This window comes from Lepidochelys olivacea (genome assembly GCF_965140295.1).
Source record: "Lepidochelys olivacea isolate rLepOli2 genome assembly, chromosome: 9".
Classification (NCBI taxonomy): Eukaryota; Metazoa; Chordata; order Testudines; family Cheloniidae; genus Lepidochelys; species Lepidochelys olivacea.
The window spans coordinates 60295651-60323077 of NC_140419.1; the positions used below are offsets into that span (position 1 = coordinate 60295651).

The 27427-nt window shown below is 49.7% G+C and overlaps 1 protein-coding gene across 5 annotated transcripts in view; it reads left to right on the forward strand.

Annotated features, from left to right (window-relative positions):
* The first annotated feature begins 1649 nt into the window (after positions 1 to 1649).
* MID2 (midline 2) overlaps positions 1650 to 27427 on the forward strand; it is a 340574-nt gene continuing 314796 nt past the window's right edge. For all 5 annotated transcript variants that reach the window (XM_084639504.1, XM_084639503.1, XM_084639505.1 and 2 more), the window contains exon 1: positions 1650 to 1816. The gene's annotated coding sequence lies outside the window, so the exon portion shown is untranslated. The remainder of the gene's footprint in view (positions 1817 to 27427) is intronic.

Consider the following 27427-nt stretch of genomic DNA (forward strand, 5'->3'; position numbering starts at 1 on the left):
GCCTTGAGCTAATCCCCAGAGTACTAGGAGGAGGCGCCAGTCTGTTGGTAAGTGGTGCACCCTATGACGTGCAAGATTGTAAAATGGCATCCTCCACACACTTAGGATTGTCAAGACCCAATCCGCTGAGGGAGTGATCCCACTTGGGGTTGTGACCTGCTGAAATAAACAAGGAAGCAATGGCCTGGAGGTATTTCTTTGCATCTTTATCCTTAAAGAGGCAGATACCTTCCCAGCAAGTTAAAATTATAAATAACCTATTCAGTGTGTACCTATATTATGGGAGAATCATTATGTTTCTGGGATTAATTTCCCCCTTTCTTGCTTTCTTTTTGCTGCTACTACTGTATATAGGCACACCTTTTATAAATAACAATTCAAACTTATCCAAGTCTCTTTAATACATTAAATGTACCACCCTTCCACACTTTTCTGAACTAGATTAAAAAAAATCTCATTATTTCTCAGCTGTATCTGCCAATGGAAAAGCAAACACATTAAAAGTGTTTCTGCAAAGAAATTGAATCTCAACTTAAAGTATCTCCTCCACTGTAATAATGAATAATAAAACACTCCATGGATCTCATTTAAGGCTTTGGCCTGACACAGAGTGACTACCTTTTGTAATCTTTACTTTCCTGTGAACAGGGAAGAAATGTTCTTTATTAGTGGCCCATTCACATTCCTTTCTGTCCTGCAGGGTACAATACAAGCTAGATTGCTAAAAACTGGCCCCAATTCTGTAAACTGATCCACAGAGGAAGATCCTGGCCAGTGGAGCTCTGCATAGGCTCAAGGGTTTAGCTGGATGGATCAGCTTGCTGGATTGGCCCTCCTGCTATATCTATGAAACCCAAACGCATGGAGCAAAACCATTAATAATTGCAGTGGTTTGGAAGGGCTCAAATTCCAAACTACTTAATTGTTGTCATATGCTGTATGAGCACTGTCAAAGCACAAGTGTGAAGGATTGGGGTGGGGGTGTATGTGAGCCTGCCCAGAGTAGAGGCAGCACTCTTCTTGTTCTCCTCCATCTCAGACTTCATTTTTTGAAAGTCAGTGTCTGGCTGCTATAGTTGTAAATGGCTTGTTGTAAATGATGCAGCAACAGCTTCCTGAGTTTGCAGAGAGCCTGAAACAATAGCTCTGAGGAAAGTCCACTACTTTCCATAGGCACTATACTCTGCTGCCAATGATGCTAGATTAAAGGTCATCTTAGTTACGGATAGGGATGCTCTCCAAAGCTGGGGGAAAGGAGAGGCAGGAGATTACAGAAGAGCTACACCAGCCTCTGCTAAAGTGGGGGCGCTGGAAGAGCCGGCGGGGGTGAATCCCAGCTCTCGGCCTTTCACCGCACATGGGTGGGGGGAGTGTCAGACTGGCTTCAGCTTGCTGAGGCTTGAAGACCCCAGCTCCCGACGCTGGGAGCGGGCAGGGACCGGCTGTCTCCGTGCCCCAGGCCGAGAGCAGCGTGGGGGTGGGCTCTGTCATTTGCCCCGGGCGGGGCGCCGCTCTCCACCCTGGGGAAGGCTGCTGGGCATGGGAAGACCTGGCTCTGGGGCTGGAGTCGGGGGCAGCTCAGAGCCGGCAGGAGCGGGCTGCCTTTGCCGGGAACCTCCCGCCGGCGGCTTGCGCTTGGGGCGGCTCTGTGCGCCCTTACCTGTGGGGAGCGGAGCTGGGGAGGCGGGGCGGGAGGCGGCGCGGCGCGACTCTGCCCTGCCTCCCCGCTCGCCGCCGCTCGCTCCCCGGCCGGCGCTGTGTCTCCTGCGCCTCCAAGATGAGCGGGCAGCGGCGAGGCGGCTGCCGGAACCCGCTGGTAGGTGGGAGCCCGAGCCCGCCCGTCCGCGCACGGACCCGTGGCGGGGAGCGCTGGGGGGTGGGCGGCGGAGGCTGGCCGGGCAGGTCCGTGTCCCTGCTGCTCTCTGGGCGGGCTGGGGTGGAACTTGGTGCTCGCCGCGCGCCGCTGGTGGGAAGGGAAGGGGTTAATGGTGTTTGTCTCCAGGGGGAAGGAGGTCGTTTGGTGTTGGAAGAGGCGCGTGTGCGTAGCACCCCTCTCCCCGCCCCCCCCCCCCAAACTGGCTTCTCAGGGGAGCTCTTAGCCCAGGGCCTGGCTTGTTTGCTTGGCAGAGGGCGAGCAAGTGGCGCAAACAGCAGCTTGTTGTGAGGGAGTTGACGCGAAACCCGATCCCTGTTCCTGGCAGGGCAGCGTCCTTGCAGTTTGGGGTAGGAGTGCGCTTCCTACTGCCAGCCCTGGCCTGGTCCTGGCATTGAAGGGTGGCGGGGGGGAGAGCAAATCCACTGTGCAGGGCACGGCTCCCCCAGCATGGGCAGAATTAGCAGGTCAGAGATGATGGTCACAGTCCTCCCCCTTTCCCCTTCTTGTTTCCTACAAAGCAAGGCTTTTTTAACTGCCAAGTGTGTCTGCCCTAGTAGGGCAGATAGATTAGTTAGCGCTGCCAGTGCTTTGCAACTTGTTCCCTTCCAGAGCAGGAAGTTAGGTGCCTTGAGTCCATCCTTAACTCTGGCTAATACCAGCTGAAGGAAGGACCCCCCCCCCCCATTTCCTTTCCAGGTCTCCTTGCTGGCTCTGAACAGTTGCAGTTCAATCAGTGAATTTTTTTTTTTTTTTTTTTTACTAGTAGCTTTTCCGATCTTGTCACTTGCTGGGCTCTGCTACTTACCCCCCAGGCTGGTACATGCTCCTGAATTAATACATAATAATTAATAAATAGTCTCTCTCCCGTCTGACTTTGCAGGCTGGGTAGTGGCCTTTCCCGCTTTAAGCCTAGAGATTAAATGTTCAATGATCCTGTTTCAGTTTCAAGCTTCTCTTCTGGTCAGCAGGGTGCAAATGCTGTGGGCTTGCTCCAGTCGGATCTTGTTGCTAACAGTGCTATACAGCTTTAGTGGCCATAAAGTTTAGTTAAAAGGGAGTTAAGAGATAATGGGTTTCTTGTTATTTAAACAGCTCTCCTCTGAAATCAAAGGCAGAGCGAGGGAACTGCACACATAAAGACAGTAATAATGCTAATTTGCCAGTTCTGAGCAGTGAGGTCTGAGAGAGTGGCTGGTATTTGAAAGAATGTTTTGCTATTGTTTTTTATTGACTTTCTGCTTTTACTGACCGTGATCACTGGCTTTGAAATGTAGCATATTACGACAAGGTAGACAGTGTGTCTGAGTAGCACTATTTTAATTCCTAGTTTTCAAGTCTTACTCATAGCTTTTGGAAGCGCAATGTGCATCACCTGTGTAGTTTATGACTATAATACATATATTTCTACATGCAGCTGCAGTGGTTCAGGTGCTTAATGGCAGCTCTGTCAAATGGGGTGGGGGAATTTGGGATATGTCTTGGTGTCTCTCAATTCTCTCAACTCTGAGTGTGTTGATGGATTAAGCACTGCCTGTGATTGTGGGTGTGACACCTCCTCCCCATGGAAAATGAATTCTGAATCCTTGATTCAGTCATTGTTGGACAATGATTCAAACTAGAATGTCCCCATCCAAGGAGCTGCCACAGGTTAGCCAGACTGGTAGCCTGTAACCACTACAGCTCAGCAAGGCACAGTTGCAGTGTGTTTCTAGCTAGTGTGGTGTTGTTACCTATGAACAGAAAGGTCAGTGGTGGGCAGCATGCTGGGAATTTGGAGTGCAGTGCCAATTGCTTATATTGGGGACTGAGACATGTTGGGTACAGGTTTGAGCGGCTCCTTTATCCTATGAATAATATTAATACCCCCTTCCTTCTCACTACTTTAAAATAAGCCAGGTACCCCTGTCTATAGATAGCACTGATGTCCCGCTCAGGAGTGGGGAGGCGAGAATGTCACCTGATGTAGATGATGACAGACAAATTTGAGGATGGCAGTGGTGAGCTGCCTGTATTTCCTACAGGCAGCTTTTTGCTGTGCCTGTCACTGCCGCCTGTAACTTGTTAGGAATCTGCTTGTGTTGCTTTCCCTTTGCTTTTCCTTTTCCTTTTAATGAATAAATAATAAACACCACTCAGAAATGAAGAAAAGTAACAACTTGCCTTGATGCAATAGAACAAAACACACAAGTGACTAGAACTGGGTGTACAATGAAGCTACAGGAAAAAGAGCAAGCAGGGCAAAGATCCAGAAGGAGGAAGTACCTTTGGCAAAGGTCCGTTGCATGGAGTTAGGTGGTGGTTGTTGCTCCCAGAGCCCTGGGTGTGCCTGATGTTTACAAACAATTACAGACCGGCCTGTGTCCGGAGGAGCCTTTTGCATAGAATCATAGAATATCAGGGTTGGAAGGGACCCCAGAAGGTCATCTAGTCCAACCCCCTGCTCGAAGCAGGACCAATTCCCAGTTAAATCAGCAGCGCCAAGCGCCAAGGGAAAGCCGTGTGCACCCTGTATGTACCCTGCCTGGTTTGTCAGCATTGCTCTTCTGAAGCTGCTGCTGATAAATTCCATCCACTGAAATAGATCACTTGCAGTAATAATGGGAGCCGACAGCATCCCTGACAGAGGCACAAGACGTAAAGTGACTGCTAACTGTTATGTGTGCAGACAGACATACGTGTGAGTGAAGACGAGGGAGGTACAGTTTCTGAGCATGCACGTGATTGGCTTCTGACTATTCAAAAAAAATACTGTTATTTTAAATCACCCTCTGTTCAGGGTTGAATCACTTTCCAAATGTTTATATTTTTACCCTTAAAGGTTGGCCTGATTTTTAGGTTTGTTTTAGTTGATGTTTCTGCCCCCTGTTGGGTGTTCCCCAATCAGTTCTGAGGTGACTGTGTCCTGTTTAACCTGGCAAGTCTCGGGCAGAGGTGATGAGAATTGTCCCAACGGTGCATTTCCCAGGGGCAGCGCTTTCAAAAGGGGCTCATGGCTGCTAAGTTTAAATGCCTTGGTTTTCAGTTCCAAGTAAAGCCAAGGATGATGGGTGACCAGCCCCTCTAGAAATGTGGGTGTCCCCAGTCAAGCACTTGAAACCATTCTTTAAAAAAAAAAAAAAAAAAGTGACTGTACCCTCTCCGTTAGGGGTCCGTCTCTCTAGTGGGATAAGCCAGTGCAATATTGCAAGGAATAGCACAAAGGCAAGGAATAAAGGGACTCTTTGGGACAGAAGGCATTTAAGGCTGAGTTCTGCTCATGTAATTCTGTGGTACGGGCTTAGATCTGCATATTGAACTGCTATGTACTGTTGCCACTGAACTCATGGCTTAAATGGTCCCAAATGGCAAGCCTGAAGGCCAGTTAGCAGCTGCAGTCTTCTTCTGTGATATTTAAAACCTGGTTTCCCCCCTAAAAAAAACAAACAAACAAAAAAAAACCAAAACAAACTGGGTTGGTTTGGATCTGGATTTCAGATTTCCAAGTTGAGGCGTGTGTGGATCTGGGGTTTGGTTGGGCTCCCAAGCTGAGATTCAGGACCATCGCTGCTTATTTTGCTTGCTAGGTCCCTAGCAGCCAGCTGAGTGGGAATGATTGTCAGCAGCGCTGCTTTGGCTTTCAGTCTCCTTAGAGCTTTCGCTGCTATGTGTGTACCTGCCAAGAACACAACTGCGTGCCTAGCCCTAGGAACCCTCTTGGCCAGAGAGAACACCTTTGCTTGGGTTTGAAGTCACCCATATTCTGATCAGTCCTGGAGCTCAGATGCTGGGGACTGTGTTCCCTGCCCTCCGCCGGCTTTGTAAAGCACTCTGCTTCACAGCCACTGGTGTAAAGTTGGCTGCTTTTTATTATTTTTTCCCAGAGAACAGTTGTACGTTACGGCTTAATGAGAACTCTGGTTTAGTGTCATCTATTATAAATGAGTAACTCTGTTAGTTGCACTGATTAATGAGCAGAATACACAGTAGGGAAGGAAGCGACTGACCTTATTGGGCCTTCTGTTCATGTTGTTTACTCGGTTGCTGTGTCTTGTGCATGTAGTGACAGCACTGGGTTGGAACTTGCGGTCCCAAGAACACCGGTGAAGACTGGTTATTCAGGGAAAAATTTGAACACTTGTGTGTAGCTGAAATACCCATACTGTGCTTTGTGCTAACACCTCTGCTGGGCAGTGAAGCATCCTCATGGCAAAGCAAAGTTCCCCTGGCTGGACAGACCTTGGGAATGGAATGTCTCAGCCCTTGAATCAGATACCAGCTTCCTGTTTTCCCAAGTGAGGCTGTTAGCAAATGTTAAAAGGAACTCCTTCTCCAGCGGCCTAGAATGTATTTCTGTCCCTCTCCGGCTAAAGAGGAGGAAGCGGAACAAGGCCTTAGCCTATGCACACTTTATCCAAGAAAGCAATACGCTCTAAGCACTGCAAACCCTCCCTGCTCTGTGTCAGGACTGGCACATGGAGCAGGAGGGGCTGGGGCCTGGCCAGCTTCAGTAAAATGTATCTCACTTGTTGGCTTTAAGATCCCCCAGCCCGTGCACTTCTTGGTCCCTCTCTGAGCCCCTAAGAGTGAGGGGCTGGCTGGGGAGCACAGGAGAGCTCATTCTGCATGGCTGGATGTACTGGCTTCTCTCAGGAAATACACCAGGGAGTGACCGCTGAGCTGGGAGCTGAGAAGGAGTCTCCCAGCTCCGATTTCCTCCTGCAGGGCTTGTAGCCACCCCCAGACAGGTGCTGCTTGCACCCTGCCCCTGCTCAGCTGTCTCTCTTCTCTCCCTCCTCCTTTCTGGCCTGTCTCCTTCTAGTGCATTTGCTGCCCCCAGTGCTGTGGGAGGGGTGGGGCAGAGAGCCCTGGGCTGGCAGCTCCTGTGGCCAGCTGTCCTAGAGACCCCTCAGGAGTCAAGAGGGTAGGCAGGTGGCTTTGAAGGAGCATGAGGGCAGATCCTCTGGCTTTACCTGCAACCGTGGGGGAGGAGGGATGGATCTGGGGCCCTGCAGCCCTCCCTGTCCCTCTCCCTTGCCCTCTTCCCCAACCTGGCCTCATGCCTTCGAGCGCTGCAGGTTTTTGTGGTGTTACGTGATATGTGTAAATGCCTCAATCTTGTCCTGTTTTGCATGTGTGCAGGGATCCTCCAAGAGCAGGGAAGGGTAGCGGGATATGGGGCTCATGCTCCCTTGGGCACCAGGTTGGGGTCCTGCTGCTGCATCCAGCGATGCTCGCTTGCCCAAAGGCATGAGGAGGTGACCAGTTCTCAACTCCCCTCGGGTAGCAGGTGTTGGGGAGGAGGCTGCACACTGCTCCGCTTTAGGACCTCAGGAAGGAGTACGGCTGAGTACCCTGTGTCTCCTCCCCCACCCCACCCCACCCCCCCGGGTCCTATAGCCCTGAGTGGCTGAGGGGCTCGGCTCGGTGCTCCGTCTCTGCTGCTGCCTTGCAGCCCCCAACCTTGGTCAAAGCAGAATCTTTTTAAAATGTCCACCCTTTTTACATCCGGTATTTAAAATGAACTCCCCCAAGGTTGAGCTGCCTCCAGGGAGGAGAAAACCAAGTGAGCTGGCAGGATACAGCAGGTCTCCAGTGACTAATTTTTCCAATTTCCCCCCCCCCCCCCATCCCCTTTCGTGTTTAAATGGTCTGTGTCCAATCCCGGCCCGCTGGCCCCAGCACTGCACCAGCCTCGCGGTGGGGACTGCACACACTTGGCCAAGTGATCAGAAAGGTCATCTGCTTGCACTACAGCTGCTGCAAGCTCCTCGGAATCTGCTGCAGAAATGCACGGCATTTGCGCCGTGCTGCTGCATTGCAGCCCACGTCCCTATTTTTATTTCCCCTCTGCAGAATTGGAGGCAGCGCTGTCACCGGGGCGGGGATGGTCCACAGCCGGCCTCTTGCTTCACTAACAAATCCCCCCGCTCCTGGGAACTGTTCCAAACCATGGCAGTGAATGATGTGACAGCTCCCTAGGGAGTGGGTGGGGGCTGCGGTCCATGTGGGATCACAGACTCCTCTGTCGCCAGCCTGGGGGCCTGCAGCCCCACCCACCCTTAGGGATTCTGGGGCATGCTGCAAGGAGCAGCGGCTAGTGCTGCTGCTGGGAAGGGGGCAGGAGGAGCTGAAGCAAAGGCTTGGTCCCTCACAGCTTGTGGGGGTGCAGGCTGTGGGCAAGGAGCTGTGCCCTTCTTTGCTCCTCTGTGATGTGGGAGGGTGAAGGGTTCAGTGTATTGCTTTTCTATCCCTCCGAAGGCCAGCTCTTCCTTGCTTGTGCTGGAGGACTCCTTGGGGATCTGGGATGTGCATTGTGAGCAATCCCACCTCACCTGCCTGGGTCCAGACTGTCCAACGGGGGTCCTTTCTTCCAAATGCTGCTAGTCAGAGGTGCGACCCAGCGAACACAACTGACAGTTTGGAGCAGGCTGCGGCTCTGATCCTATCCAGACTGGCGCATGTGCTCTGGTGGAGGCGTGGAATGAGGCTGCTGACCCCAATGGGATTCTTTGTATGAGTCAAGTGAAGCAAGTGTAGGGGTGAGCTGCATTTCCTTTCTCTTCGCAGCTGTCCATCACCCGACTCTTGCTGTAACTTTGTCAGTTTTCCATTGCCACAATGTTTCCTAGGGTGGGCAGGGCCCGAGTATCTAACCTTTTGGGTTTTAAACTACTTTAAGAATCAGAGAAGGGCACAAGGCCAATATATTCCCCTTTGCAGGCCCCCTTTTGTGACAAGATCATCTTTCTCATTAGTACTGGTTTTGCACAGAGCGGCTCTGCCTCTTTCTCGCCATCCCAGTGTCACATCTGGTAATATGATCAAGGCACGCTACGGTGTGTAGGTGGCCTCTGTTGATAAGGGAGGGCATGGGGTGAAGAGGGATGATTATAATGGCCAAGTCCCGAGGGGAAAGGTTGAGACCGCTGATCTATGTTCAAGCAGGCTTTCAGAGACTCCAGATGCATCTGGTTTTTCAGCCGAGTGGTGAGGAAATCTGGAGGACCGCTTTGTAGCTATACTACTTCCTCCCTAGCAATGGTGTGTGGCATGACTGCGAAGTGAGTGGCTGTGTGAGCCCTCTCCCCAGGAGCATTGCCGCTGGATGCGATGAGCAGTGTGACAGAACATGCTGCTTATCGCTTTCCTGTGTAATTATTTATGGGTGTGGAAAACACGCACATGATCAAAGGCAGAGGCTGCCTCCTGGTCTCAAGCCATTAGGGGCTTTCTGTCTGCGCCCTGTTCTCCGTTTAAACTGGGACAGGAGTGTGACCATCCGTCACGTTTCAGTCCGACGCTGAGCTGAGAGAAGCTCCAAATAGGCAGCAAATGTTACTTAAGGGAGCTGGAGAGTATTTCCCAATAAAACCCACATTTATTATTTAAAATTGCGCTAACTAGGATATGGCCAGCGGGAAAAACGTGCTTAGTATACTATGGCAAGCAACCAGGTTTAATAAACGGATGTCCGTTCTCCCCCACCTGCTGCATTTCTGGTGTAGGGATTGGTAAACAGCTGCCAAGTGCTTGAAGGGAAATAAAACCAGGCTCTGCTTGAGGCATATCAAAGGAGCATGCTCAAAACCTGGAGTGTAGGGTGTGCTTATTGTATGCTCTTCCCCAGCATCGTGTGTGTTCTGGACCTGATCTTGCGGTCCTCTTTCAGGCAAAACTCCCATCGGTGGATTGGGACTTTTATATTCACCCATGCAAATTAATGGCAAAACTCACTGTCTCCTCCAAAACCTCCAAGTAAGTTGTATTTATTTTACAGCTATTAAAAAGTCTGCTGAAGGCACTCTGAGCACACATGCCCCTGAAGTCAGCATGAGTTCTAGGGTTGAGGATAGGACTCAGCATCTGAGAGCAGACGGGCAAAGCCCAATAGATCATAAAAAGGGGGGAAGTATTACTTTCCCCATCTGTGATGCCAGGGTGAAAATGATTGCTATCTGTAGAGTGGCTTGAAATTCTCATCTGAAAGGGGCTATACAATTTATTATTATTGCTAGAATTCATGTTGAATAGTGACATTAATCAGTGGGTCATTTATTTATTTCTTATATTACAGATACAGTAACTGGATCACATTAAGGGTAATTGCCTTGGAAAATTTCATTTAAATCCAGTGTTGAGTTAGTCGACCAAACCAAACCAAACCAAAAAAACCCCCCAAGCCTTAGCTTCTGTTAGTAAGCAGGGGCATTATAATGGCAAGTGTCAGCACCAGCATAAAAAAAGCAGACTGGGAGAAAAGCTGCATGGGAGTAAACAGAAAAGATGCTAAAAAGATGCACTCCTCCTGCAGCCTCCTGCAGCAGCAAGTCAGAGATGCCAGGGACTAAATTAGCTTCTGTGTTCTTCAAAGAGACATGGAGCACATGAAATGTGTGTCATGAACAGATATCAAAGGAATCCCAGTAAATCTGGTTGTGTAACTGGGCTGATTAAAATTAGGCTGTTTAATTATGCTCAAGCACCTGAAATGCCGTGTGCCGTCCAGAGAGCAGCGGGGGCCCTGAGTGAAGCTGTGACATTACCGCAGGCTAGCATGAAGCTATTAACCTGCTCTGTTGCTGGAAGGGTCCAGGTGCTAAGATAGGGCTGACGATGTCATGGCCTGATGTGGGTGCTCTGGTGAACCTGCTTGATTTATTTGCCTCTCCTAGGGAGTTCCCATCTGTGTTCCCCAGGGGGGAGGGGCACACTTGAGGTCCTCGTGTGCCTGCTAAGTTACATTACATTAGAATGCACGTTAGCTAGCACCGGGCAAAACATGCAGGCTGTCATGGTTTTGAAGGGATTGGCACTGGCTCTACCCTGCCCCCATTGAGCTGTACCATTGGCTGTCGTAGGATCAGAGTTCGGCTGACTCTGAGGGCATCTGAAACACCCTCTCTCTGTGTAGAGCTGGTCCGTTGTGGTTACAGTCCTGTGGCCTGGCCCTGGGTTCACTGCAGAGTTAACCACAAGGAGCTGAGGCAGTGTTAGGCACTGGAGGGCGTGTTAGGGAATGTGTCCGAACTCGGGTAGTTTCCCTGTGAAGATGAGTCCTGATGGGCTGGCATTAACCTAGTTAGTCGCCGGCCGGCCATTCAGAAGGCACCAGATACTGTTACCCAGCAACTTAACATCCAGCCAGAGGAGGGCACCATACGCCCCACAGCGCAAGCAGGTCAGAGGGGCCCAGGCTCAGGAGGAAGCCAGAGGTTGCCCGTGAGCAGGCAGCTGGAGAGCAGAGCTTGGCAGCTGGCGGTGCAGGGAAGGCTGGGCACTAAGCAGCCCAAGAGCTAGGATAGGCAGGGAAGCATCTGGGTGCTTATCGCTGGCGAGAGGCCAGCAGCATTTCTTGTACCCATATTTAACAGCCCCTAGGGCTGAGCGAGGGACTGCTGGCTTCTCTCTCACTGTGGGGCTGAGGGTATTTACACCTATTATTTCTGCAGCCTAGAAAAGCATCATCTGTTCCCTGCAGTGTGAGAGTGTTAATGGGACCCCGAAAACGGGAGCCTACAGAGCCCAATGCCGGGAGCACCTGCCGTGCACTGAGCAGGCTGCAGAGGGGGCTGCTGTGTCACGCAACACCCTGCAGCGGGGTGTGGACACCATGTTTGCTTAGCACATGGGGAGTGGTGTTCTCCTTAAGGATCTCATGGCTTTTCACAGGGATGGATCACCAGGTGGGGAGAGACAGCTACCACAGGGCCTAAACCTGCTGCTCCTCTGTCTGTACAAAAGACGGGGCGTCGATGATGGAGGTCCAGGGTCAGTGCACTGGGGAAGAGCCCGGTCCCCTCCTCTGACCCTTCTGCCATGTGGCAATGGCAGCAACCAGGGCTGTGTTCAGTATTGCGCAGGGACAGGTTAGAATAGCCAGAATAAATGGCTTAAGATGACTTGGGGATACAAATACAATTTCTTTAGGGTACAAAACAAACCAGCTAAAACTAGTTAATTAGCGAATGTCTTGTCACCCAACATACTTAGCTCTCAGCTGGAAACCCCACTCCTTGATAGGTTATAATGGTGCTAGATGGTTCATGGGCCTGGAGCTGAGGCTCCTGGATGAAGCCAGCCAGCAGATGCCACTGGGTAAATAGAGGCAAGGTGTTTGGCCAGAAATTGTCCTTGTCTGGTGTGTAGTCAATGCCAGTGAGATGTGGCTGGATCCTTGTCATAGGGCTGCCTGCCAGGAACTCCTTCTGTCAACTGGCTGTGCCCTGCCTCAGTTTCCCCATTCAGAGTCCCCAAAACAGTCCAATTAGTTTTTCTTAATGCCAGTAGCCCTTGTGGGGTTAAATTTATAACAAAAGCACGTGTGCTCCCTCCCCCCACCCCAACAAGCCCCAACACCATAGTCCAGTCAACACATCAAAGGCAGCCCTAGCTTCTCAGTCAGCCCTGGCACCCCTCACCGCGCCCCTCACCATGCCCCAGCTCCTTTGCCTTTCCAGCTGGAGTCCTGCCCCACTCTTCCCTGTGGCAATCCCACAGCCTCTCTGCTAGGAGCATCCCTCACTCCCTCAGCCCTGTCATAGTTCCTTTGGGTCCAGGAAAGTAGTTAGTCCAGCCTTGGAGATGTCAGTGGGTGGGCCCCTGCACTTCTCCCTTCAGCCCTCCCTGGGCTTGGCTCTGGCTTAGTCAGCAGGCAACCCCCACTGCTGCTTTCTTGCCTTCAGCATTCTCCCAGGAACCACCTTCTGCTGGCTTCCAGGTCTCCCCTGGTCTCTGGCAGCTCTCACCTGCCCTTCCTGGCGCACCCGTCTGCTCCGGCTCACTGGGACCCACTTTATAGGCCCCAAGTGCTGCCCTGCCCTCCTAATTGGCCAAGCAGGGAGTACCCATTCTAGCAGGGGAGCTGGATCTACTTCATTCACATGGGGAAGCCACCCTGTGACAACCCAGTGCCCACATCGCAGAAAACTTCACTGTGGCTGGCACTGATTGGCCATCTTGTATGCAGTTTCAATGGAGGCAAAGGGGTGTGCGGGCTCTGAAGAGTGAACTCCAACCTGCCGGGGCTGGACCACAGGAGCCCGGGGGAAGGGAGAGCGGCATGGGAGAAGCTTGCAGCAGTTTTGGCTGCACTGCCCCTGCTCTGCGGGTGAAGGGAGGATCCCAGTCTCCAGAGCGCCAATGCAGTGCTGAGGTAACAGAGATAATTGTTCCAAAGGCACCCACGTCTCTTCCCCCAGAGAGCTCAAGGGGAGAGAATAGGGATTTCCTGCGCGATGCAGGGAAAAATTGTAACTAATGGAATAATAGTTTCCAGCATGGTGCACCCCAAAGTGACTTATCGGCAGTATTCTGGCTTGTGCTGCCCCTTGGCACATGCCGGAAACCTACCGCCAGTGCTGCACATTTGGTGGCCCCTCCAAAATGTTTCAGAGGCTTTGGGCCGGCCCACAATAGAGGTGCATTACAGGGTATGTCTCCACTGTAGTCAGGCCAGCCCACGTAGTTGAACCAGAGCTTGCTCGCTCACAGTAGTTGCAGTGACACAGGCCAGCTGGCCGAGTATGTTCCTTGGGTTCACAGTGGGGTTGTACTCGGGTGACTACCCCATCCCACCGCCTGTGTTGTTGTGGTTAGCTGGATCGAAGCTAGCTTGGGTGTGTCTACATTGCATCTCCCAGTGGCTGTGTAGACTCTCCTAAGATCTCACGCAGATGGCTGCTGCTTGACCCAGGCTCCTCACAGTCGCTGTCTGGTTCCCAGGCACAAGCCTAAGGCTGCAATGTTTGTGTTAGAAAGGCACTTAGCCTGGATAGTGCAGGCTTCGGCTTTGCAAACATTTGTCACTATCTTAGAAGACTCACTTTCCTCCCTTCCTCATGCCCAATAGAATGCAGTCGCCGGGGGCGGGATGGTGGTTTGATGGCACACCCCACTGCGCAGTAGTGTGGAGCTTTGGGGGAGAGGTGGGAACAACTTCGAGAAAAATGTCCCCCACCAGAAAGTGGGCTGTAGCCTCCGGAAGCACAGAGTGTTAGCGAAACGATGGCCTTACAAACTGGCTTATGTTGCTGAAGTTTCTGATGCAGCCCAGGGTGACAACAGGATGTTTAAGATGCTGTGGCAGAAGAAATCCAGAAACTGCGAGTTGTTACTGAGATTTATGGGCACAGTCTGCATAAAAGCATTTTATTTATCTGAAAACATCTGACACATACTTAAAGCTGGCACTCTAAAGTTTCTGGAATTCTTCCGGCATAACATTCCCTGGAGTAGCATTCATACACATTGTCTCTCTCCTAAACTTTACATGTAAACACTGACAGCTCATTTAGAGAACGTGCACACTGTAAAGTAACCACTCTGTTTACTAGTGTGTTTTAGCTCTGGCGCTTTGTGTTCCCATCTTCCTATGCCCTTGCAAATTGAATCCAGAGTCTGACATACTGGAAGCCCCAGGTACCTTTCTCCGGAGCTGAAATGTTTATCCAGGGAGTTGAGTGCTGCAGCATGAGAATCTGGGCCCTCTGGTACTCTATGCTGACACACCAATCTGCAATTCACTCTCCATCTTCACTTTTAACTTGCAAGATCCTGTCCTTTAGGAGCATGCTGGAGACGGAGCCAGAAACAATTCAGTTTATTTAGCAAACTGGCCCTGATTTCTCCTGGTCTGTGCTTTACATTATGATGGATGGGGAGTGAGTGCTCCAAGACATTGTTTTAGCTCCCCTCAAAGATGCCTTTGTCTGCTCTGCTTGTTTTTTCTCCAGAAATGTGCTCTGGCTTTACTTGGAGAGTTTCCCTGGCTGCTGATGGTTCTGTCTTGCTTCCTGGTGCTGGAAGCTTTTGCACATGTATTATTAGGAAGGGATGGTCTGGGACTGTATGTGTAGGACCCAGCTCTGCCCCTCTCTGTGCCCCACTCTAACTACTGCACTGCTCCTTTGCTTGCAGTGTTGCTATTCCAGCGTGATTCGTGATTAGCACTGCAGCTTTTAACTCTGCCAGAAGCCAGGCCTTGCTCGGGTTGTCTCCTGAGCCCATAGTTCTCTATCTTTGCCTGCCAAACTTGCTTCTCCTCCTCCCTCTCTCCCCAGGACCGTGGCCATTTCTTCAAGAGAACATATGCAAAGAGCTTTCTGATTCTGCTTCCGCAACACCTCTTCTCTCCTCCAGCCAGACACCCACTCCTGGATCCCCAAATGTTTCTTATCAGCTCCTATGCCCTGACTCCACTCACTTCTGACTTCTCTGAGCCATGTGCTCACATAGCCCCCAAGTCCCATTCCTTGACCCCATCTGGCTCTCCAGCTGCTGCCTCCTCCCCTTTGCCTTTCAGCTCCTTGAGTAAGACATCTGCTGCTGCCCTGATTTTCTACTGTTCTGCAATCCTAGCTTCCCCTGAAAATATCCTCCCAGGGCCGCCTCCTGCTCAGGTCCATGGGCTCTCTTCTTCTCTGCCGTGGTGCTGTCTCCCTTGATCTCTCCCTACTCCTGTGCTCTAAGTCTTGGCTATTCCTTGGAGCTCCTCTTCTGTCTTCCCCTCTCTGTTGGCTTCTCTGGGCTCTGTCTTCAGTCTCCTCCTTTCCGGTGCTTCTTTGTCTGCTTTCAGGGCCTCTTCAGTTGCCAAGCCCAATCTCCCCCTTCTCTTCTGTGCAGACTCAAACCTCCGATGCATGCTGAGCTCAAACTTCTTCAACGTCCTCCAAGCTTCTCTGGTCCTCCCATCACCCAGTGCACAGTCTCAGTGTCCTGTCATGTCTCCTTTAGGGTGACCGGATGTCCTGATTTTTATAGGGACAGACCCGATATTTGGGGCTTTGTCTTATATAGGTGCCTATTTACCCTCCCCCCCACATCCCCTGTCCCAGTTTTTCACACATGCTGTCTGGTCACCCTAGTCTCCTTCCATGCACTGTCTGTGCCATGTGCTGTGGCTCTCCTGCACCACCGCTAACCCTGATCCCCACCCGTCCCAAATGGCTTGGCCACCTCTCGCCTCCACTAATGCAAATGCTTCCTCCTGGCCACCCTGCTCTTCACCTCACCTCACCCCCCATCCCACCCCATCCTATCCCATCCCAAATGCTGCTGCTCAAGTCACCTTCCTCTGATGGCCCTTCAGAGCCATCCAGCAGCTCCCAGCTTCTGACCCTCTGCGCCAGGCACGGCTCTGCCCTGGCCCATGTGTCTGTTCTCCCTTCTCGCTCCTGTTTTTGCTCTGCACAGCCAGCATGGCTTGCCGCTCCCTTTGTGTCCCTTGCTCACCCTCAATTGTGTAAGCCCTTCCTTGCTGCCCTGTCCCTATCCTCACAGCACACTCCTTTGTGCGGGCCTTTCAGCAAGGGTCTCCGGGAGCATCAGAAACGGTCTCAAATTCGTACTGGCACCAGGTGTGTCTGCACGATTTTAAGCTCCTGGAGGTAGGTGCTGTGTCCCCTCTTCTGGTCTCACAGCACGACGCACCCTGCCACCCCTTGGCCAGAGAGCACAGAGTCCTCGCTTCCCCTTCCTGGGGCTCGCTAGCGCCAGGCGGTAATGTCTGGGCTGTATTTAACGTCCACCCTTACAAATGGGTTGAAATAAAATTTGAAAACCGTAATGAAAAGAGCCTGTATTAGTGTGAAGGGCAACCAAACCTGACATGTGGTCCTGGGCTCCCTATCGGTGTCACCTTTATCACTCCATGTCCTGGCGTTTGACATGTTCTATCGTTTCCAGAAGGACATAATTAGCGCATCCTTCTTTAATTCCCGTTATCCCCCCATGATTCCTCAAGTCATTTAATCAGCACTTCATCTAATGAATAATTATCAATCAACATTATCCTTTCAGTAGTTAGGAGGTGATTATAACTAGTCCATTTAGCTAGGTGATTAGAGGTGAGGTAATGTTCATTTCAGCAATCTGTATGCTCCTGTCAGCTGTGTTTTTGCAGCTTCCCAAAGTGAATATAAGGGGTAACATACACCTAGCCGCTGGAATACCATTGTGAGGCTATGGTGACATGGCAAACCTTGGGAGAAAAGTCAGAATGGTGTGTTACTGTCACCAAACCACACAGATAGAATCACAGCCCTAATTTATGCATGTCTTGAGAGCATGTTATTCATTGCATATCTGCAAACAAATTTTGTTTTGCTGCTTCCTGTTTCTCATTCATTATTTCTACCTCTTCTTTCTCACCTCATCTCCCCATCTTCTCTCTGTAGAGGGAGTGTGATCTAGTGGTAAGACCAGGGTACCACGAATCAGTAGACTGGTTCTGTTTCTGTCTGTGCCCAGCAGTGTGTGGCCATGGGGACGTCACTTAATTTTTTGTTGCTCAGTGTTCCCATGACCTACCAGGCTACCTATAAGGCCCCCTCACTGTAGCATGTGAGCTAGCCCACAGCAGGTTTGTGAGGTTCCATCAGTAATAGGGATAGCTCAGTGGTTTGAGCACTGGCCTGCTAAACCCAGGGTTGTGAGTTCAATCCTTGAGGTGGCCATTTAGGGATCTGGGGCAAAAATTGGGGATTGGTCCTGCTTTGAGCAGCAGGTTGGACTAGATGACCTCCTGAAATCCCTTCCAACCCTGATATTCTATGATATTCTAATATCTCTAAAGTGCTTTAAGATCCTCGGATGAAAGGCATTATGTAAATACAAAATATTATGCTCCATGCCACCGAGGGTCTTTGCCTCCCTTCCCAATCTCTCCCTTGAGCGCAGCCAAGCCACTGAGCACTCTTACAATGCTTGTCTGTGATGGGAGTTCTAAAGTGTATTCTGGATGTTGGGAGACTGAATTGATTTAAACCCTGCCCTTTCACACACATTTCATTAAGCCCTTTGCTGCTGGCGGGTTCTCATGTAGTCCTGTGATCTGAGAAAAGTGCCCCCAGCTCCCGCTAGTGTCCTCGGGATTAATGCATGTGTATTACAGTTGAGCAGTTGTATACCGTGCCATTGCACGCATGGTGGTTTCTGTAGAGAATAAAGGCACAGTTGCTCTCAAGGGGAGAATATGCCTGTGGATGTAATGCTCTTTTTCTCGTGTGCCAGTTCCAGGCTCTGTTATTATTCCACTGATCTTCCGCTGCTCTGTGCAAGATACAAAGCATGTATTTTCCTTTCTACTCATTAAAGGAAAACCCCAGTGTAATATACAAGGCATTATCCCGCAGTACAGCTCATCACAGAGATGGCCAATCACTGAGAGCCGTCCCTTCCACTCCTGTTGGGTCACAGGGGAAAGCTGTGCTGTGCATAGGTAAATTAACATTGTAGTTAACTGGTCAAATAAACACAGTGATAATTGGTGCAGTTGTGGTGTTTACCTGGTGTTTACCTGCTTTGTTGTTGTTTGTTTTGAAATTGGAGGCAGATGGGGATGAGGGCCAGTGACAGCTCACTGTCTATTTGCCTGAGTTTTGCCCTGGCTCTATACTGATGTTCTATGTGGCTTTGGGGAAGTCATTTACCCTCTGTTTATCCAGCTATAAAATGGGTATAATGCTTCCCAGCCTGCCTTGCCAGGGTGTTCTGAGATGCCAGCCCCTGTTTTCTCTGCTAGCACCCAGGTGTAAAATTCACACTGTCATGTCTTAACTTGGATCATAAGCTCCTTTGGGCAGGGATATTGTCTTGTACCTACATGTAAAATGCCATGAGGATCAGTGCAGAACATGTCTCCGACATGATTCTGAGGAGTTCATTAGCTTGTGTTCGTAGAAGTTACTTGAAATACTGTGATGCAGAACACTATAGATGTGAAAGATTAAGATTATTATTATTATTGCTCTATAACATCATTCAGGAGACATTCTATCACCCTGTGGCCTGGGAGTGTGTCCACTCGTTTTACCTGTGTGCACTGTTCAGTTCTGACAGTATCTGAAATGTTTTTTTCACTGGCGCATTGTTAATGCAGATTTGCAAATGAAAGACTTTTCGATACAGCAATACGTATCTTCACTACTGCTTAGTGTTATCTGATGCCTGGTAATGAAAGACCCTCTGTTCTGGTCTTTCTATGAGTGAGAGGTGGGCTATACCAGAGCTGTGTAGCTCTCTTTTTCCTGCCTGTGGGACTGTGGGTTTAAATTTCAGCATAAGCATTAACAGTTCCTTGCAATTAACTTTTCTTTTTGTACCTCCTGTTGTAGCTTTGTCAGGTTGCCGACATTGGAAGCACCATTTAGCAGGTATGTTGGTGGGTCAGCATCTTCCCCTTGTGTTGGCTGCTTGCAGCTTAGAAAGTTCAAGAGGGTCTTTCTATAAAGGTGAAGCTGTAGCTCAAGTGATGGAGCCTGCACTGTTGGAGCTGTAGAAAGCAGGGCTCTCTCTGCGGGTCTCTGTACTGCAGAGTGTGGTTTGTTACGGAGAGCGATAGCCTCTTCAGAATTCAGGTTGCAAACATACACCCATTACAAGGGTGATATTGTTCCCTGTTCTCATGCTGTTGCATTTTCAGGGTTATTGCTAAATTTTTCTTTATTTACGTTTATTTAAAAAATGGAATGGACTGCACCACACTTAACACAAGGCGATGTCCTGGTGTCTGATTATTTATCACACCCACATACTGAGTGTTGTCTTAGATTGGATGGCAAGCTCTTTGGGGCAACTCTCTCTCAATATGTGTGTTTGTACAGCACCTAGCGCAGTCAGACCCCTGTCCTGACTGAGAGCTTGATGTGCTATAGCAGTGCACATCATTAATAAACTGTGGCACCTGGAGTATGGTTTGGAAATGTTGATCAAATTGAATGGGGATCAGGGGGACAAAAAACCTAACTAGCTTCAAGACTGAGCGTGATAAATTTATGGAGGGGGTGGTGCAATAGGACAGCCTACAATGGCATGTGGCCCATTGGCAACTGCTAGTCGCAAAAATCCTCTACAGCTGAAGATGGGAAACTAGATGGAGTGGGCTCTGAATTACTATGGAGAATTCTTTTCAAGGTATCTGCCTGGTGGGTCTTGCCCACATGCTCAGGGTCTAACTGATTGCCAAATTTGGGGTCGGAAAGGAATTTCCCATTGGTCAGATTGGCAGAGAGACTCTGGAGGGTTTTCACCTTCCTCTGCAGCATGGGTCACTTGCAGGTTTAAACTAGTGTAAATGGTTGATTCTCTGTAACTTGAAGACTTTGATCATGATTTGAGGACAGAGGTTGGGGTCTGTTACAGGAGTGGGTGGGTGAGGTCCTATGGCCTGCAGTGTGCAGGAGGTCAGACTAGATCACAATGGTCTCTTCTGGCCTTAAAGTCTGTGAGCCTGAGACCTTTTTGAGATTAAGGGTAACATTTTGAAAGCATTGGTAAGTCCCATTTTCAAAAGTGACTGAGGGGTTTAGGAGCCTATATCTCACTGTAAGTCAGCAGGATTTAGGAGACAGAGGGTAAAATGTTTAAAAGCTCCTAAGTCATTTGCAACCATAAGCATCCATTTTCAAAGGTGATTTAGGCACTCAATTACATCTCTTTTGAAAATGGTTGCAGAGGCGCCTAAGTCAATGAGTTGCTTTTGAGAATTTTACTTCACAAGATGTTAAAATGGCCTTTTTTGAACATGCTTGCAAAACATCTATCTCATCCATACACTGGGATAACCCTGGGGTATGAACACTGAGATAACATACAGGGGTATGAAGAGAAATGCAGTAAAGACTGGGAAGTGCTTCGAGATTTACTGATACATAAATGGTTGTTACAAGGAGGAGAGAGAAAAATTGTTCTTCTTAATCACTGAAGATAGTGATTAAGCCATGGGCTTAAATTGCAGCAAGGAGGTTTAGGTTGGGCATTAGGAAAAACTTCCTAACTGTCAGGGTGGTTAAGTACTGGAATAAATTGCCTAGGGAGGTTGTTGAATCTCTGTCATTGGAGGCTTTTAAGAGCAGGTTAGACAAACACGTGTCAGGGATGGTCTAGATCAGGGGTTCTCAAGCTTCATTGCACTGCCACCCCCTTCTGACAACAAAAATTACTACACGACCCCAGGATGGGGGACAGAAGCCTGAGTCTGCCTGAACCCCACTGCCCCAGGTGGGGGGGGGGCAAAGCAGAAGCCCCACTGCCCCAGGCAGGGAGGGAGGGCAAAGCTGAAGCCTAAGGACTGGAGTACTGTCATGGATGGTTATAAACTGTTCAGGAAGGACAGGCAGGGCAGAAAAGGTGGGGGAGTAGCACTGTATGTAAGGGAGCAGTATGACTGCTCAGAGCTCCGGTACGAAACTGCAGAAAAACCTGAGTGTCTCTGGATTAAGTTTAGAAGTGTGTGCAACAAGAGTGATGTAGTGGTGGGAGTCTGCTATAGACCACCGGACCAGGGGGATGAGGTAGATGAGGCTTTCTTCCGGCAGCTCACGGAAGCTACTAGATCGCATGCCCTGATTCTCATGGGTGACTTTAATTTTCCTGATATCTGCTGGGAGAGCAATACAGCGGTGCATAGACAATCCAGGAAGTTTTTGGAAAGCGTAGGGGACAATTTCCTGGTGCAAGTGCTAGAGGAGCCAACTAGGGGGGGTGCTTTTCTTGACCTGTTGCTCACAAACCGGGTAGAATTAGTGGGGGAAGCAAAAGTGGATGGGAATCTGGGAGGCAGTGACCATGAGTTGGTTGAGTTCAGGATCCTGACGCAGGGAAGAAAGGTAAGCAGCAGGATACGGACCCTGGACTTCAGGAAAGCAGACTTCGACTCCCTCAGGGAACGGATGGCCAGGATCCCCCGGGGGACTAACTTGAAGGGGAAAGGAGTCCAGGAAAGCTGGCTGTATTTCAAGGAATCCCTGTTGAGGTTACAGGGACAAACCATCCCGATGAGTCGAAAGAATAGTAAATATGGCAGGCGACCAGCTTGGCTTAATGGTGAAATCCTAGCGGATCTTAAACATAAAAAAGAAGCTTACAAGAAGTGGAAGGTTGGACTTATGACCAGGGAAGAGTATAAAAATATTGCTCGGGCATGTAGGAATGATATCAGGAGGGCCAAATCGCACCTGGAGCTGCAGCTAGCCAGAGATGTCAAGAGTAACAAGAAGGGTTTCTTCAGGTATGTTGGCAACAAGAAGAAAGCCAAGGAACGTGTGGGCCCCTTACTGAATGAGGGAGGCAACCTAGTGACAGAGAATGTGGAAAAAGCTAATGTACTCAATGCTTTTTTTGCCTCTGTTTTCACTAACAAGGTCAGCTCCCAGACTGCTGCGCTGGGCATCACAAAATGGGGAAGAGATGGCCAGCCCTCTGTGGAGATAGAGGTGGTTAGGGACTATTTAGAAAAGCTGGACGTGCACAAGTCCATGGGGCCGGACGAGTTGCATCCGAGAGTGCTGAAGGAATTGGCGGCTGTGATTGCAGAGCCATTGGCCATTATCTTTGAAAACTCGTGGCGAACCGGGGAAGTCCCGGATGACTGGAAAAAGGCTAATGTAGTGCCAATCTTTAAAAAAGGGAAGAAGGAGGATCATGGGAACTACAGGCCAGTCAGCCTCACCTCAGTCCCTGGAAAAATCATGGAGCAGGTCCTCAAAGAATCAATCCTGAAGCACTTGCATGAGAGGAAAGTGATCAGGAACAGCCAGCATGGATTCACCAAGGGAAGGTCATGCCTGACTAATCTAATCGCCTTTTATGATGAGATTACTGGTTCTGTGGATGAAGGGAAAGCAGTGGATGTATTGTTTCTTGACTTTAGCAAAGCTTTTGACACGGTCTCCCACAGTATTCCTGTCAGCAAGTTAAGGAAGTATGGGCTGGATGAATGCACTATAAGGTGGGTAGAAAGCTGGCTAGATTGTCGGGCTCAACGGGTAGTGATCAATGGCTCCATGTCTAGTTGGCAGCCGGTATCAAGTGGAGTGCCCCAAGGGTCGGTCCTGGGGCCGGTTTTGTTCAATATCTTCATAAATGATCTGGAGGATGGTGTGGATTGCACTCTCAGCAAATTTGCGGATGATACTAAACTGGGAGGAGTGGTAGATACGCTGGAGGGGAGGGATAGGATACAGAAGGACCTAGACAAATTGGAGGATTGGGCCAAAAGAAATCTGATGAGGTTCAATAAGGATAAGTGCAGGGTCCTGCACTTAGGACGGAAGAACCCAATGCACAGCTACAGACTAGGGACCGAATGGCTAGGCAGCAGTTCTGCGGAAAAGGACCTAGGGGTGACAGTGGACGAGAAGCTGGATATGAGTCAGCAGTGTGCCCTTGTTGCCAAGAAGGCCAATGGCATTTTGGGATGTATAAGTAGGGGCATAGCGAGCAGATCGAGGGATGTGATCGTTCCCCTCTATTCGACATTGGTGAGGCCTCATCTGGAGTACTGTGTCCAGTTTTGGGCCCCACACTTCAAGAAGGATGTGGATAAATTGGAGAGAGTCCAGCGAAGGGCAACAAAAATGATTAGGGGACTGGAACACATGAGTTATGAGGAGAGGCTGAGGGAGCTGGGATTGTTTAGCCTGCAGAAGAGAAGAATGAGGGGGGATTTGATAGCTGCTTTCAACTCCCTGAAAGGGGGTTCCAAAGAGGATGGCTCTAGACTGTTCTCAATGGTAGCAGATGACAGAACGAGGAGTAATGGTCTCAAGTTGCAGTGGGGGAGGTTTAGATTGGATATTAGGAAAAACTTTTTCACTAAGAGGGTGGTGAAACACTGGAATGCGTTACCTAGGGAGGTGGTAGAATCTCCTTCCTTAGAGGTTTTTAAGGTCAGGCTTGACAAAGCCCTGGCTGGGATGATTTAACGGGGAATTGGTCCTGCTTCAAGCAGGGGGTTGGACTAGATGACCTTCTGGGGTCCCTTCCAACCCTGATATTCTATGATTCTGTGACTTCAGCCCTGGGCCTGTAATCTAAGCCCCACCGCCGAGGGCTGAAGCCCTCAGGCCCTGGGCAGTGGGGCTTGGGCTTCAGCCCTGGTCCCCAGCAAGTATAAGCCAGCTCTGGCAACCCCATTAAAATGGGGTTGCAAACCATTGTTTGGGAATCACTGGTCTAGATAATACTTAGTCCTGCCATGAGTGCAGGGGACTGGACTAGATGACCTCTTGAGGTCCCTTCCAGTCCTACGATTCTATGATAAAGAGCGCTATATAAAACCTAGTTAATACTTCTTCTTATAATTTAGGTGATCTGTATATTGTCAGGGCTGTGCAAAAGAAGGCAGGACTGAGTTGGGAGTCTTAACTTCGCAATGCCTCTCTTCTTCAGTCTAATTTAGAAGTTTGAGGACTCACCTGACCCACTGAGACTTTACTTAACTGCACGTGCGCACTCACACGCACAAAAGGGAAATTTGATAATAAACAATAACTTCATTTAAAAAAACCCAGACAGTTACAATCACTTCTTGATCATGTTTTACTTACCCATTCCCTCACTTCCAAAGCCCAGGTATTGGAAAGCAGAGTGATGAAGAGATCATAAATCTCATACTGCCCACAGAATAGCGCAAACAGCCTTACAGTTGAGTGTACAAAATTTGAAGTTCTTCAAAATGCAGTCCCCTTAACTCTGACCTCTCATAAATGCTGTTCTTTCACTAGTGATCACAAGATCTAATTACAATGCCAAATCTTCTGGAAAGCAAAATTGATGAGCTTGAGTCATTGCTGCGTGACTCCTGTTTTATATGCAATAATGATGCTGCCATGAGTATTGATCAGCCTGAAGAGCCTGTCTACAAAATCCCATCATTCTGCCATAAATGCATAGTGTTAGACTCTTCCTGTTTAAACCATCTAAGTATAGATTATTCTCATGAAACCTCAATTATAAGCGTTGCATTAAAATATTGCATTTCCTATGTAAGAGGATCCCTTAAAGAAATTAGATACCCAGGTCTGTGACTGGGGCTCTCAGGTGTTATGATAACACAAATTATTAACAACAGAACACCACAAATACTTTAAGACACCCCCCCCACCCTGCCCCGCACGCAAACATTGTGTAGGTCAGAGTTAAGGTGTTTGTGTTGCAATGAACTTTACATTTCTGATCACAATAACATGTGTGTCGTTGCCAGTAGGATCACAGGTGTGGTGCCTTTAACTCTCCACTTCCTTGCCTTGGAGTGCTGATGCTTTGCAGCCATCACTCGGTTCTAAAAGGAAGGGTCATCCTTGGGGTGTATAGTGTGCTTTGGGCCTCTCCCGATGGGAGGTATTGCAGACCGCGCAGTACTTGCGTTCCTCCATCTCGTGCTCAGTCTGTGCTGCCAGCTGTGGGTTTGTTACACTGGAGCAACTGTACTCCTTTTCCTTGTGATGTCCCCAGGGAAGCCCTGTGCGGCTGATTGGCTCATTGGCTGAGCTGCCATGGTGCCCTGGAAATGGACCTGGAGCCCTTTCAGTGGCCAGCAGTTCTGTTTTGCCCCTTCCCCCAGTAGATACCCTTCAAGCCCCTGTCAGCTCATGCTGCCCCAGGGAGTGGGGTGTGCAGTTCTGGCTGCTGATTGCCCCACTTACCCCTCTTGCCCTGCCTCTTGGGGCACTTACTCTCTTTGACTCCATCTGCCTTTTGGGTTTTGGCAGCAGCGAGATGCGATTTCTCCCAAGCCATCATCTTAACTCTGCCTTGGTATAACCACTTTTTAAATGATTTTTTAAAGCTCTGGTCTCCAATCAGTTCTAAACTCCAGTGTGCTGCTCCTCTGGTTGATTTACACGCTGTGTTTGCAGGAGTCCCTTCAGCGGAGTGGAGCTAGTAAAGCTGTGATTTGTTTGTGTTCCGTTCCTGTCCGGGAGACGAATGGCTGCCATGAAGCGGCCTGATGAACAAATATAAAAAGGAGGTTCGCTTGCCCTGTAGGGTTCTGACAATCGGGCATGGCTGGCGAGGCGAGTGTTCCAGCGGAAGCCTGCCTGTCTCTATGTTAATAACTCAGGAGGTGTAAAGCCCATGCTGAGAGTGCTGGAGCAGGCTGTTTGACTCTCCCCAGATCTCTGGAGGGAACGAGCGGGTCATGCTCAAAATACGCTTTTCCTTTGTGATCGCAATGTTTAAAGGTCAGCGGGATTAATGTGCAGTTACTTGTAGTGCATTTGTCTGTAATTTTGCAAAGGAGCTGCTGGCACCCTCGTAGGTCCAGCACGGAGAAGCAGGCTGAAGCACTGAGAGCTGCAGTGCTGCCCTGTCAGTGCTCACTCTTTCCTTCCAAAGGGAAACTCCTGCACCTTAGGAGTCTGGAGTTAGGCACTAAAATACCTGTAAGAGCCCTAAGTGGGTACACTAAGCAGGGCTGGGGTGGAGAAGGGATCTGTGTTGAAAGGATGGTCCAGTGGTCCGGGCACTAGCCTGGGACTTGGGAGACTTGATTCCATTCCCTGCTCTGCCACAGACTCTCTGTGTGATGTTGGTCAAGTCCCTTAGCCTGTCTGGGCCCAGTTCCTTGAGGATGCTAGCACTGCCTTGCGCATTGGGAGCATGTGAGGATACAAGCATTACAGACTGCAGTCCGCTCGCTGTACAGGGTTCTTCCTGTGTTTGCCCTGTGCAGACAAGAGGCCTCATGGCTTCTTTAACTTCATGCAGCATCCTCCTGGGAACACTCACCCTTGTGCCTACAAGCAAGGGGTCGTCACAGAATATCAGCTGCTTTCATCGTAAATAACCAGTTAACCCCAGCCCCGCTGCTGTCACTGTACTGTTGCATACCAGCAGGTTTGCTGGCCACGTGGAGATAGGTGGGCTGTGCCGAGCTTCTGAAACTTGCTAAGTTATTGGGTGGGGAAAAGGGGGAAGAAATGTAGGAAAACTGGGAGGTGTATGCATGTGTGGGGCATTGGAGAGCTGACTTCTGACACGGACTTGGCCTATGTGACCCTGGGCAAGCCGACTGCCCGTACTGTGCCTCAGTTTCCCCCCTCGAGAATAAGATAATGGGCCTTACTTACCATTGCAAAGTGAGATGTGACCCTCAGTTAAAAGTGCCGCGTAGGTCCTGAGTATTTGCTGCTGCTGTTCCCATGAAAGGCCCAATTCATGGATGGGAATTTGCATTTCTGAGCACGGTGCCAGTCATGCAGTGGGGTTGGGGATCCTCATCCGGAAATAGCTGCACTTCGCTGCTGCCCTTGGGTCGCTTCTTCTACCAGCAGACGGGCATATGAATTGGCCTGAGCCAGCCCTGCTGAATTGATTCTTAAAATGTTTGTATTTATTAAAACATTTGGGTGCTTGTTTAAGTGTTGTTCATGTTACAGTTTTGCCTTCGTTACAATGACAGCCACGGGCACATTGATTTCATTGTGGCATAAAGAGCCATTGCTCTCTGAATAAGCAATCATAGAATATCAGGGTTGGAAGGGACCTCAGGAGGTCATCTAGTCCAACCCTCTGCTCAAAGCAGGACCAATCCCCAATTTTTGCCCCAGATCCCTAAATGGCCCCCTCAAGGATTGAACTCACAACCCTGGGTTTAGCAGGCCAATGCTCAAACTCTGCTATAGTGCTCCATTTTAAATCCGTTCAAAGCAGATCCTCTTCTTCTTCGAGTGGTGTCCCTTTGGTTGCCCCACTGTGCGGCCCTGTGCTGCTGATTGGAGAACTTCAGAAGCAGTGTCCGTTGGGCCCGCATATGTGTTGTCTCGCCTGTGCTGTGCCACAAGGCTAGCC